This window comes from Oryctolagus cuniculus, chromosome 9 (assembly GCF_964237555.1).
Source record: "Oryctolagus cuniculus chromosome 9, mOryCun1.1, whole genome shotgun sequence".
Lineage (NCBI taxonomy): Eukaryota > Metazoa > Chordata > Mammalia > Lagomorpha > Leporidae > Oryctolagus > Oryctolagus cuniculus.
In genome coordinates this window covers 101,431,443-101,444,331 of record NC_091440.1, presented here as the reverse complement: position 1 = coordinate 101,444,331, position 12,889 = coordinate 101,431,443, and the positions used below count along the sequence as shown (strand labels likewise).

Sequence of the window (12,889 nt, the reverse complement as noted above, 5' to 3'; positions counted from 1 at the left end):
GCTGTTGGTTCACCCTCCAATGGCCGCCGCGGCCGGTGCGCTGCGGCTGGTGCACCGCGCTGATCCGAAGCCAGGAGCCAGGTGCTTTCCCTGGTCTCCCATGGGGTGTAGGGCCCAAGGACTTGGGCCATCCTCCACTGCACTCCCGGGCCATAGCAGAGAGCTGGCCTGGAAGAGGGGCAACTGGGACAGAATCCGGCGCCCCGACTGGAACTAGAACCCGGTGTGCCGGCGCCGCAAGGCGGAGGATTAGCCTAGTGAGCCATGGCGCCGGCCAGAGATAACATTTTAAATTTACCTTATAGTCAAAGGCTTAATGCTCCACTGAATAAAGAGTTCAACAAATAAAAAGTGAAAGTCTGAAAGACTTTAGTTCAGCAGGAGTGTAGGCCAGGTCTATAAACAATAATAAAATGGAAAGATGATCAATTTCACTCATATAAAGTAAATTTTAAAATAGTCACAAAGTCATCACAACTATAGTAGTACATAATTCTTAACACTTTGTTTGACAAAGATGTAAAACAAACCTTGATGGGCTGTGGCAAAGCAAGTAAAGCCGTCGCCTGTGATGCTGGCATCCTATATGGGCACCAGTTTGAGTCCTGGCTGCTCCACTTCCTATCCAGTTCCCTGCTGATGTGCATGGGAAAGCAGTGGAGGATGGCCCAAGTACTTCAGTCCCTGCCACCCATGTGGGAGACATGGAGGGAGCTTCTGGCTCCTGGCTTCAGCCTGGCCCAGCCCTAGCTTTTGTGGCCATCTGGGAAGTGAACCAGCAGATGGAAGATCTCTATGTCTCTCCCTCTCTTTCTGTAATTCTGACTTTCAAAATAAATAAATCTTTTAAAAAATAAAACCTTTACAAACCTTTGCATTTGAAGCAAAACTGATACACACGGCATTTCTGTTTTTGCTTTTTTTCAATTAAAAAAATTTATCTCCCACATATAAGGGAGAACATGTGGTATTTGTCTTTCTGTGTTTGGCTTTTTCGCTCACCATAACGTCCACCAATTACAACACTTTTGATGCAAACAATATAATTTCATTCTTTTTTCTAGCTGAATAATATTCCATTGTGTGTGTATATACATTATACATTGTATCAATTGGTATAAATATGCCAATGTGTGTGTGTATATATATTCCATTGTGTGTATATATATATATATTTAAAGATTTATTTATTTATTTGAAAGGCAGAGCTACGGAGAGGCAGAGAGAGAGAGAGAGAGAGAGGTCTTCCGTTCTCTGGTTTACTCTCCAGATGACCACAACGGCCAGAACTGCGCCAATCAAAAGCTAGGGATCAGGAGCTTCTTCCGGTCTCCCACACAGGTGCAGGGGCCCAAAGACTTGGGCCATCTTCTACTACTTTCCCAGACTATAGCAGAGAGCTGGATCGGAAGTGGAGCAGCCAGGACGCAAACTGGCTCCCATATGGGATGCTGGCGTGGCAGGCGGCAGCTTTATCCACTCTGCCACAGCGCTGGCCCTTGTATATATTTTTCCATTCATCTGATGATGGACACCTTGGTTGATTCCATATTTTGGCTATTGTGAATAGTGCTACTATAAACATGGTGGCGTGAACAAGGGAGATGGAAATTCTCTGTGCCTCTGTCTCTCTGCCTTTCAGATAAATAAAAACAAGTAAAAATTTTAAAACAGCATGATAAAAGACCTTTAACTGGATGTGTGCCTGGCGTTTTGAGGAACAGTGATTAGGCCAGAATGGATGGAGCAGAAAGAGAGCAACAGTATATTATGTATTATTATATATATTAGAGAGGTAATGAAGGACCAGATTGACCAGGGCCTTAAGATCATTGTGAAGACATCGTTGTATTTGGGAGGAATCAAGAGGCATTGGGGGGTTTTCAGCAGAGAAATAGCATGAGCTAACTTTTTAAAAGGATCATTTTAGCTACAATATTGGTGATAGACTCTGGAAAGTCATAGGTAGAAGCAGGGAGGTCCCTGTAAAAATGCAGGCAAGAGGACTTCTGCCTTTGGCCAAGATGGAGTAACAGAGACTGGAAAACAGGATGTGATATATGAAACAACGGTTTTCAAATATTGGGCATAGGTGGACACACGACAGTGATCCTTCAGAGAGGGGCCAGGAGGATCACAGTCACTGCCACGGCTTACCCCTGGGGAAAGTTCCAGGCCACAGTGCCCAGGAGGACAAGCTAACAGGAGCCCAGTGGTCTCAGTGAGTTGGGGAAACAGGGTTAGGGTTGAGAGTTAGAGGGCCAAGGCAGCCGGAGCAGAGAAACAGAGAGAGAGCTGTACATAAAGAACACCAAGATCTTCAGAGGATCTCCCTGAGGCTTTGACCAACTACTGAGCAACACATACAAGTGAAGACAGTGCCAAGGACAGAGGAAGAAGCATTTGAAGTTACTCATTTACCATAAATGAATTGTTAAATCATGAATGAAATATATTATTGAATCTATTATTTTAAATCATGAATTATTAAAATTATGAATGAAATAGAGTAAATTAGTATCACTATTACAGAAACAAAATTATGAGGGAATACTATAAAAATTGTATACCAATGAAACAATAATTTTAGAAACATACAAACTATCAAAACTTATGCTAATACAGAAAATTTGAATAGACAATGAAAGTAAAGAAATTGAATAATCAAAAAAATTCCACAAAGAAAATCTCAGTCCAGTGGCTTCACTGATGAATTCTGCCGACATTTTAAAAAGAATTAATGCTGCTTCTTCACAAACTCTTCCAAAAAAGAGTAGAGTGCACATCCCAACTCAGTCTATGAAGCCAGTCTTACCTTGATACCAAAACCAGAAAAAGACACCGCAAGGAAAATACAGACCAATAGCACTTATGAATATTGGTGCAAAAATCTCCAACAATTGTTGATCCCCAATGAACTGAATGCAGCATTAAACAAAAAAGATTATGGGGCTGGCACCGTGGAGCAGCGAGTTAAGCTGCAGTCTGCAGTGCTGGCATCCCATTAGGCTGCCTGTTCGAGTCCCAGCTGTTCCACTTCCAATCCAGCTCTCTGCAATAGCCTGGAAAAGCAGCAGAAGATGGCCCAAGTGCTTGGGCCCTGCACCCACATGGGAGACCTGGAAGAAGCCCCTGGCTCCTGGCTTCTGCCTGGTCATTGCAGTCATTTGGTGAGTGAACCAGTGGATGGAAGATTTTCTCTCTCTCTCTAGTTCTAACTTTCAAATAAATAAATCTTTTTTATAAAAAAAATTATACACTATTTCCAAGTGGGATTTATCTCAGAAATGTAAAATTTATTTGATATCCAAAAATCAATTAATGTAATATACATATCATTAGAACAAAAGGAAAAACGCACACAGTCATTTCAGAAGATGCAAAAAGGCACCTGACAAAATCTGATACCTCTTCATGCCAAAAACACTCCAGAGGAGTCAGCAGCAGCCTAGTGGTTGAGATGCCTGTGTCCTACATTGGAGAGCCTGGGTTCAGTGTGCTGCTGCAGCTCTTGACTCCAGCTTGGGAGACCTACCTTGGGGGCAGCAGTGATGACTCCTGTCATTAGGTCCCTGCCACCCATGTGGGAGACCTGAATCAAGTTCCCAGCTCCCAGCTGTCGCTCTCCCAGCCCAGGCCATTGTGGCATTTAGGGAGTGTTTCTCTCTCTCTCTCTCTCTCTCTCTCTCTCTCTCTCTGTGTGTGTGTGTGTGTGTGTCTGTCTGTCTGTCTCAAATAGAAAAGGAAAGGATGAAGGAAGGAAGGAAAATAAGAGAGGGGAAAAAGAGAAAGAAATGCACACAGCTGAGGACTGAGGAATAAAAATTTAGGAAAGAAAAAAAAATTTCATGATATCCTAGGCAGTAGAAGAAAAACAGTGGGGTCAATAATTAAGTTCTTGAATGAACAGCATTATACAAATGACACTCTAGCTTATTATGTCAAAGCTTCTTTCACAGAGATTCCATTACTTCTCTATTGCACTCAGGCCCAAATACAGTAGTATGTCATGAGAGGTGTTTCCTAAGGTCTGGACCCATAGGACTGCTCATGTCTTGTCCTGGTCTAATGCTTTTTCCTTTGGAGGGGTGTCCTGTACTCAGCCTCCATCTACTGGAAGTAGCCTGAAATAACACCAATTTCACTGTGAGTCTTGCCAGTTTACAAAATTTATTTATGGTAAAGGCAGGCAGCTTTCTTATGGGCTTTGGCTACAGTCTTTACATTTTAAACGTGACCTAATATTATCTTTCTAAACTTTTTATCAAGTTTGTACAAAGATCCTAACAAATCCAGACATATTAGCAAGGCACATTTAGAGAGAGTTGTTCTTGGGATTCACATGGGATGTGTAGTAAATAGCACCAGACATGCTTCCAAAGACAAGTCTCTGCTGATAGGCTTTTAGCAATTAAAGAAATGAAATAAATTCATGCAACATTTAATTGATGTTTGACAATAGCTCAATGTCATTTATAATTAGGCCATTTTCTCAGTGGTTGCTCTAGGTATTACCATTAATATCTTAATTTATAACAGTCTAGCTTGGGTTAATACCAACTTAATTTCAGTAGTATACAAAAACTTTGCTCCTATATAGCTTTGTCCTCTGCCCCTTAAGCTGTTACTATCAAAAACTACATCTATTTATATAACCATAACAGTTACATATTCCTTCCTTTTTTAAAAAAGAATTATTTATTTATCTGAAAGGTAGAGTGATGGGGGGTAGAGGTGAGAGGAAGGAGAGGGCAGGGGGCAGAGAGAGAGAGAGAGAGAAATCTATTCATCTATCTTCCATCTGCTGGTTCACTTCCCAAATGGCCACAACAGTGAGGGCTGGGCCAGGCTGAAGCAAGGAGCCTGGAACTCCATCTGGGTCTCCCACATGGGAGGCAGAGGCAAAAGCACTTGGGCCATCTTCCACTGCCTTCCTAGGAGCATTAGCAGGGAGATGGATTGGAAGCAGAGCATCCAGGACACCCAGTGCCCATGGGGATGCCAATGTCACAGGAGACAGATTAACTCAGTGCACCACAATGCTAGCCCCTTGCCTTCCCTTCCCTTCCCTTCCCTTCCCTTCCCTTCCCTTCCCTTCCCTTCCCTTCCCTTCCCTTCCCTTCCCTTCCCTTCCCATTTTAACTAACTACTAATTTTGTGACTTATCTGTGACTAGTCTTGTGACTTGTAGTTTAAGAATTTTAGGACAAGATTCAGCTTGTGGTTCAGCAAGTAAAGCTGCCACCTGTGACCACTATATCCCATATGGCACCAGGTCGAACTCCTGGCTGCTCTGTTGCCAATACAGCTCCCCAATAACACACCTGGGAAAGTAGCAAAAGATGGCCTGAGTATTTGGGCCCCTGCCACACACCTGGGAGTCACCGGTGGAGTTCCTGGCTCCTGGCTTCAGCCTGGCCCAGTCTCAACAGTTGTGGCCACTTGGGGTATGAATCAGTGGATAGAAGATTCTCTCCCCCGCCCCCTTCTCCTCTTTCTGTACCCCTCCCTTCTCTATAACTCTGCCTTTCAAATAAAATAAATAAATCCTTTAAAAAATAAAGAAATTCAGGACCCATCATCTTCTCCGATCTCCCACAACAACTCTTTCTCCTTTAAGAATTGTCCTGCCAACTTGCAAGCTGAGGAAGAGTGTAATGGAGACCCTAGAGCCTGCCTTCCTCCCTCCATTTCAGAAGGACAATTTTCCAGATGTAGAATTCTTACATGACAAATTTTTTTCTCTCAGCACTTTAAATATCTCATCCCACTGCCTTTTGATCACCAACTGTTTCTGATGAGAAATCATCTGTTGATGTAATTGAGGGTCTTTTGTAAATGATGAGTTGTTTTCCCTTGCTGTTTTAAGATTTCTGTCTTCATGTTTTGCGCTCCACAGTTTGATGATAATGTATGTAAGTGTGGATTTCTCAGTTATTCCAGTCTAGAGTTCTTTGAACTCGTTGGATATGCTGATTAGTGCTTTTCAACAAATTTGGGGAATTTTTGGCTGTTATTTTGCCAATATTTTTCTTCCTTTTTCTTTCCTTCTCTTCCTATATTGCTCCTATTATGAGTATGTTGGTAGGTTGGTGGTTTCTCATAGCTCTTAGAATTTCTGTTCATTTTTCTTCATTCTTCTTTCTTTCTGTGCCTCAAACTACATAATCCTTTCTTTTTTTTTTTTTTTTTTTTTTTTTGACAGGCAGAGTTAGACAGTGAGAGAGAGAGAGAGAGAAAGACCTTTTCTGTTGGTTCACCCCCAAAATGGCCGCTACGGCCGGTGCGCTGCACTGATCTGAAGCCAGGAGCCAGGTGCTTCCTCCTGGTCTCCCATGCGGGTGCAGGGCCCAAGCACCTGGGCCATCCTCCACTGCCTTCCCGGGCCACAGCAGAGAGCTGGACTGGAAGAGGGGCAACCGGGACAGAATCTGGTGCCCCGACTGGGACTAGAACCCGGGCTGTTGGCGCTGCAGGCGGAGGATTAGCTAAGTGAGCCGTGGCTCCAGCCAGACTATATAATCCCAGTGTGTCTTTTAAATCCACGGATTCTTTATTCTGCCTTCACAAACTTGTTCTTCAGCCTCTCTATCGGATTTTTCATTTCCCTTATTTACTTTTCAACTCAAAAATTTCATTTGATTCCTTTTAACATTTTTATATTTCTTTGTTGATATTCTGTATTTAGAAAGATGTTGTTCTCATACTTGCTTTAGTTTTTTAGACATAGTTTCCTATATTCTTTGAAAGTACTTTCGAAAATCTTTGTCAAGTAAATCTAACATTTGGGCTTCTTTAGGAGCTATTTCTACTGTCTGTCCCTGATGTGCGAGGCTTGCTTTCATGGCTCCTTGTATGTCTCATACTTTTTATTAAAAACTGGACAGATATCTCAAATAATGCAATGTGGCACCTGCTTCCACGGTGTCTGTTGTTGCTGCTTTTTTTTTTTTTTTAATTTTTTGACAGGCAAAGTGGACAGTGAGAGAGACAGAGAGAAAGGTCTTCCTTTTGCCGTTGGTTCACCCTCCAATGGCCGCCGTGGCCGGCGCGCTGCGGCCGATGCACCGCACTGATCCGATGGCAGGAGCCAGGTACTTATCCTGGTCTCCCATGGGGTGCAGGGCCCAAGGACTTGGGCCATCCTCCACTGCCTTCCCGGGCCACAGCAGAGAGCTGACCTGGAAGAGGGGCAACAGGGACAGAATCTGGTGCCCCGACTGGGACTAGAACCTGGTGTGCTGGCGCCGCTAGGTGGAGGATTAGCCTAGTGAGCCGCGGCGCCGGCCGCTGCTGCTTTTTATACCTGTTCAGTGATTTTTAAAACTAGGCTCATAACAATTTTTCATTGTCAGAGTTTTTCTTTTTTTTTTTTTTTAAGATTTACTTGTTTACTCGAAAAGCAGAGTTACAAGAAGAGAGAGGGAGGGTGAAGGAGGGGGAGAGACAGAGAAATCTTCCATCTGCTGCTTCACTCTCCAAATGACATCCAGGTCTCCCATGTTTGACAGCATCACAGGCGTTGGGTTAACTCACTGCTCCACAGTGCCAGCCCCCAGGGTTTTTTGAAGTCTTTATGGATGTCCCATTTCTCAACTTTTCCTCATAAGCTTTTTATTTAATATATTGTTTATGTCACTGTTACAAATCATCTCAGGCAGCTGTGATGCTAAAACATTCAGTAAAGGGCGAGCGTCATGGTACAGCTGTGGCCACTGGGGAATGAACCAGCAGATAGAAGATCTCTTTCTCTGTCTCTCTTTTTTTCTCCTCCCTTGCTCTATAACTCTGCCATTCAAATAAAGTGATATAAAATAAATAAGTCTTTCTAAAAAACATTCCCTATAAGCTCCCTATCACCTGCAGAAGCATTTAGCACTGGGCAAATTTAAATGAGGTTGAATAAAGAAAAGATTTTCTATGAGAGTCTTCCAGGGAACTAGTAGCAATTAGCTAAATAATGACATTTCTTTGGGAATGAGGTCCTTTTTGTACTCCCCCCACCTCCCTACCCCAGGACTCGGAATGCAGGCTATTTTCCAAGGCTACCATGGAACTGTGGAGTCGGGGTTAAGGCTAAGGCATTAATAAATGCCAGAAAGCTCACTGCTTTTGCTAAGATTCAGCCATTTTTTTTCTTGTTAAGTGCTCTCTGGATTACTGCAAGTGTTTGGTTCGTTTCCAGAGTCCTAACACTGGACTTCTTGCTATTTCATGGAGGGACAAACTGGGCATGCAAAGGTCTGATCTTGAACTTCTTTGCCTCCAGAACTATCAACTAAATCAACTGATTTTCTTTATAAACGATCCAGTCTCAGACATTCTGTTATAGCAACAGAAGTGGACAAAGACAGTCAACAGAAGTGTGTTGAATATGTACCGTGTGCCAGGCATTGCTGTTTTAAGGAAATATTTCGTTTCTCTCTCCCATCAGTTCCTTATACAGTCTTTTCTGAAAAAGGTTGCACTTTCACATGGTTCATTACTTCTTCCCACCTCTGACCCCTGCCCTAAATAGCTACCTCACATGCAGAGAGGGTGGCTTAGTGCAGACAAGCCAGTGACTCATGGTGGACGTTGTAGAGGTAAGACCGAGGAAGGAGGATTCTGTCCTTCAGGAAAGGGGTTTTTTGTTTGTTTGAAAATATTAAAGTTGGAGGGGTAAGAAGAATAAAAGCAAAATGAAAACTTGAGTAAAAGAGGAGCCTTGAAACTTCTCAGCTACATGCTGAGCTTTCCTGACAACTGCTCCGGCCCATCATGGTTTTCTTTTCTTTTCTTTTCTTTTCTTTTCTTTTCTTTTCTTTTCTTTTCTTTTCTTTTCTTTTCTTTTCTTTTCTTTTCTTTTCTTTTCTTTTCTTCTCTGTTCTTTTCTTTTCTTCTCTGTTCTTTTCTTCTCTGTTCTTTTCTTTTCTGATCTTGAACTTCTGATTTTCTTTTCTTTTCTCTTCTCTTCTCTCTTTTCTTTTCTTTTAGATTTATTTATTTATTTGAAAGTCAGAATTGCACCCAAAGAGAAGGAGAGGCGGGGAGAGAGAGAGAGAGAGAGAGAGAGAGAGAGGTCTTCTGTCCACTGGTTCACTCCCCAATTGGCTGCAACAGCCGGAGCTGCGCTGATCCGAAGCCAGGAGCCAGGAGCTTCTTCCGGGTCTCCCATGTGGGTGCAGGGGCCCAAGGGCTTGGGCCATCTTCCACTGTTTTCCCAGGCCATAGCAGAGAGCTGGATCGGAAGTGGAGCAACCAGGTCTCGAACCGGCGCCCATATGGGATGCCAGCACTGCAGGTGGCGGCTTTACCCGCTACACCACAGCACTGGCCCAGTGGCATTTGTTTAGTACTTTTCTTGCTACAGACTTTTCATATGTAAAAATATTATGTGTTGAAATACTTCCCTTGAAGTAAACAAAAAAATCTTCAAATAACAGCAAAAGATAGGGATTGGCACTGTGGTGCAGCGGGTTAAGCCACTGTGTGAAGTGCTGGCATAGCATATGGGTGCCAGTTCAAGTCCTGGCTGCTTCTGATCCAGTTCCCTGCTAATGTGCCTGGGGAAACAGCGGAGGATGGTCCAAGTGCCTGGGCCCCTGCACCCACGTGGGAGACCTGGATGAAGCTCCTGGCTCCTGGCTTCAGTTTGGCCCAACCTTGGTCACTCTATCTGGGGAGTAAACCAGCAGATGGAGGATCTCTCTCTGTCTCTCCCTCTTTCACTTTAACTCTGACTTTCAAATAAATAAATCTTTTTTAAAAAGAGGAAAAAATAATAAAAGAATAAAATTTATTCTGATGCAAAAAATTTGCAATTATGCAAAAGAACAACCTTCTAAAAGTTCATGGAAAATGTGTTTTATGAAAAAAATTGCAGATTTCAAAAATTTTCATCACAATAAACTTAATTCCATCTTCCATGACATTTTTGAAGAACTCTTAAATTCCCTATAGTGTTTATCATGCAGGAAGTGTTTGTATTAGGATTCCTCAGAGAAATAGAATATGTGTGTGTGTGTGTGTATGTGTGTGTGAAATGTGTATGCACACACACAGACACGCAGATAGAAAAAGAGATGAAGGGAAAAAGATTGTCTCTCACAATCATACAACCTGGCAAATCCAAAATCTGCAGTTCAGGTCAGGAGGCTGGACCCTGTCTCCAACCCCAGTCACATTCTGAAATAGAGTTTAGGACTTCAACGTATGAATTGAGGAGAGCACATAATTCAGCACATATTCATCAAATATTTATTGGAGGGCAGGTGTTTGGTCTAGCAGTTGGGAATGCCTGTGTACTGTATCAGAGTACCTGGGCTGAGTCCTGGCTCAGCTTCTGATTCCAGCTTCCTGCTAATGCACACTCTGGAAGGCGTGAGAGACTTGGATAGATTTCTTGTCTCCAGCTTCTGCCTGGATTAGTTCTGTCTGTTGCAGGCATTGGGGGAGTAACCCAGTGGATGGGAGTGCATGCTGTCTCTGTCCACCTATCAAAAAATTATGAATTTTTTTGGAAAAACGTTTTTCTGGCATGGGATCTCCATGCTTCTCCTTTTCTTCTTTTAATGTGAAGTTTCAAATTCCTTTCCTTTCTTACTTTGGGAAACTGTTGTTTCATATGCTAAGCTGGGTGGGGTTGGGTGGCAACCTCATCGGCCTCTGATGCAATAATATTTGAACTCTGACATATTGTACTGATGCTGCAATTGGATTTGGAAAAATAATAGAGCAAATCCTATAATTGGTAGGAAGGGTGGAGGAGACACAGAAGCAAGCAAGGAGTGGCTGCAGCCAGCCGGCTCCTCTTTTTCTTTTCCTTAGTATTGCAACTTGGTTTGATCACCCCTGCTCTCTGGAGGCAGAGTCTCCAATTTGTAATCCTGGAGTGGGGCAGAGACAAACTCCTTTCCTCCAAACTCCTCCAGAATAAACAAAGCAGTAAACTGGCTCATTGAGAAAGAATATCACCACTCGCAGAAGCACCAAACCATCGCCTAAGAGGCTAATTAATAGCTATTTGGAAAGCACATCATAGAAAAGTAAAATATTAAAAAAAATCAGCAGCTATAAACCAAAGACTGTATGTGAGAAAATAGAGATAATCTTAAAGTGAGAAAATAATATCCTTGAACAGAGTGATGTGGTACAAAATATAAAGATTATAATGAAAGGGGCTAAGAATGCTGGGATAACATAAAGAGAATTCCAAACATACCAAACCCACAACATTTTCCTTAGCTGTATTGATTAGTAGTTACCAGGACTAATTTTTTGGTGAGGGTAAATTAGACATTTCTATCAGTATCCCTGAATAATAATTATAGATTTTTTTGTTAAAGATTTATTTATTTACTTGAAAGTCTGAGTTACACAGAGAGAGGAGAGGCAGAGAGAGAGAGAGGGGTCTTCCATCCGATGGTTCACTCCCCAATTGGCTGCAACGGCCAGAACTGCGCTGATCCAAAGCCAGGAAGCAGGAGCTTCTTCTGGGTCTCCCACGCGGGTGCAGGGGCCCAAGTCCTTGGGCCATCTTCTACTGCTTTCCCAGGCCATAGCAGAGAGCTGGATCAGAAGTGGAGCAGCGGGGTCTCGAACCGGCGCCCACATGGGATGCCGGCGCGTCAGGCCAGGACGTTAACCCACTGCGCCACAGCGTCGGCCCCAATAATTATTACAGATTAATATATATTATATAGCCTAAGATAACATACAGCATTAGGTAAAAAGCTATTAGGATAAAATAATAGGGGCCAGCATTGTGGTGGAGCAGGGTAAGCCATTGTTTGAGATATCCCATATCACTGTGCTCGTTTGAGTTCTGGCTGCTCTGCTTCCAATCCAGCTCCCTGCTGATGTGCCTGGGAAAGCAGTGGAAAAATGGCCCAAGTATTTGGGCCTCTACCACCCATGTGGTAGACATGGTTGGAATTCTGGGATCCTGGCTTCTATCTGGCTTAGCCCAGGCCATTGCAGCCATTTGGGGAGTGAACCAGTAGATGGATGGTATTTCTCTCTCTCTTTTCTCTCTCTCATACTCTGCTTTTCAAATAAATAAATTAGTAAATCTTTAAAAAGATAATAAGTACCATTATAATTCTTACTCTAAGACTTTATCACTTACAATAAAGGTCTGAGTGAAAGAAACAGTCCAGGTAATATATTATGACAACTGTGCAGGCTAAAACTCTCAAGTCAGGTCTCTGATACCCAGAACCAAGTGAGCTAACTCCTTTACAGAGCAAGCTTTAACATGCCAGGAGAGTTTTATGCAGTCTAACTTTTAGAGTTTATTAATCCCTAGACATTTTCTCCCATACATTTCTTTTAAAAAAAGATTTATTTTATTTATTTGAAAGGCAGAATTACAGAGAGAGGGAGAGACAGAGAGATACTTCATCCACTGGTTCACTCCCCAGATAGCAGCAATAGACAGTGCTGGGCCAGGCCCAAAGTCAGGAGCCAGAAGCTTCATCCAGGTCTCCCACATGGGTTCAGGGACCCAAGGACTTGGACCATCCTCTGCTGCTTTCCCAGGCACATTAGCAGGGAGCTGGATTGGAAGTGGACCAGCCAGGACTTGAACTGGTGCCCATTTGAGATGCCAGTGTCACAGGCAGCTGCTTTACTTGCTACACTACAACACTGGACCTTCCCCCTAAATTTGTAGGCAAATTATTAGGCTAAGAACTCTAATAGATTTTAAAATATGTCAATATAGATAAAAAGTTTTTGTGGGCCAGTTGACTGACAGGAGTGGTAAAGAGGAGTAGACAGCTCCGAGTGGAGTGTGGAGGCATTGGGTGAATCTCCATGCGCAGAAGCCAGGCAGAGTGGTGGGACATAGGAAACAGCTCACCCACACCCAGCTTCCATCACACGCTGCTGTTTCGGGGGCCTCAGG

At 43.1% G+C, this 12,889-nt stretch overlaps 1 protein-coding gene across 1 annotated transcript in view; it reads left to right on the top strand.

The window, feature by feature from the left end:
* A2ML1 (alpha-2-macroglobulin like 1) overlaps positions 1-12,889 on the top strand; it is an 84,732-nt gene that overhangs the window by 19,219 nt on the left and 52,624 nt on the right. The gene's annotated exons all lie outside the window — the stretch shown is intronic.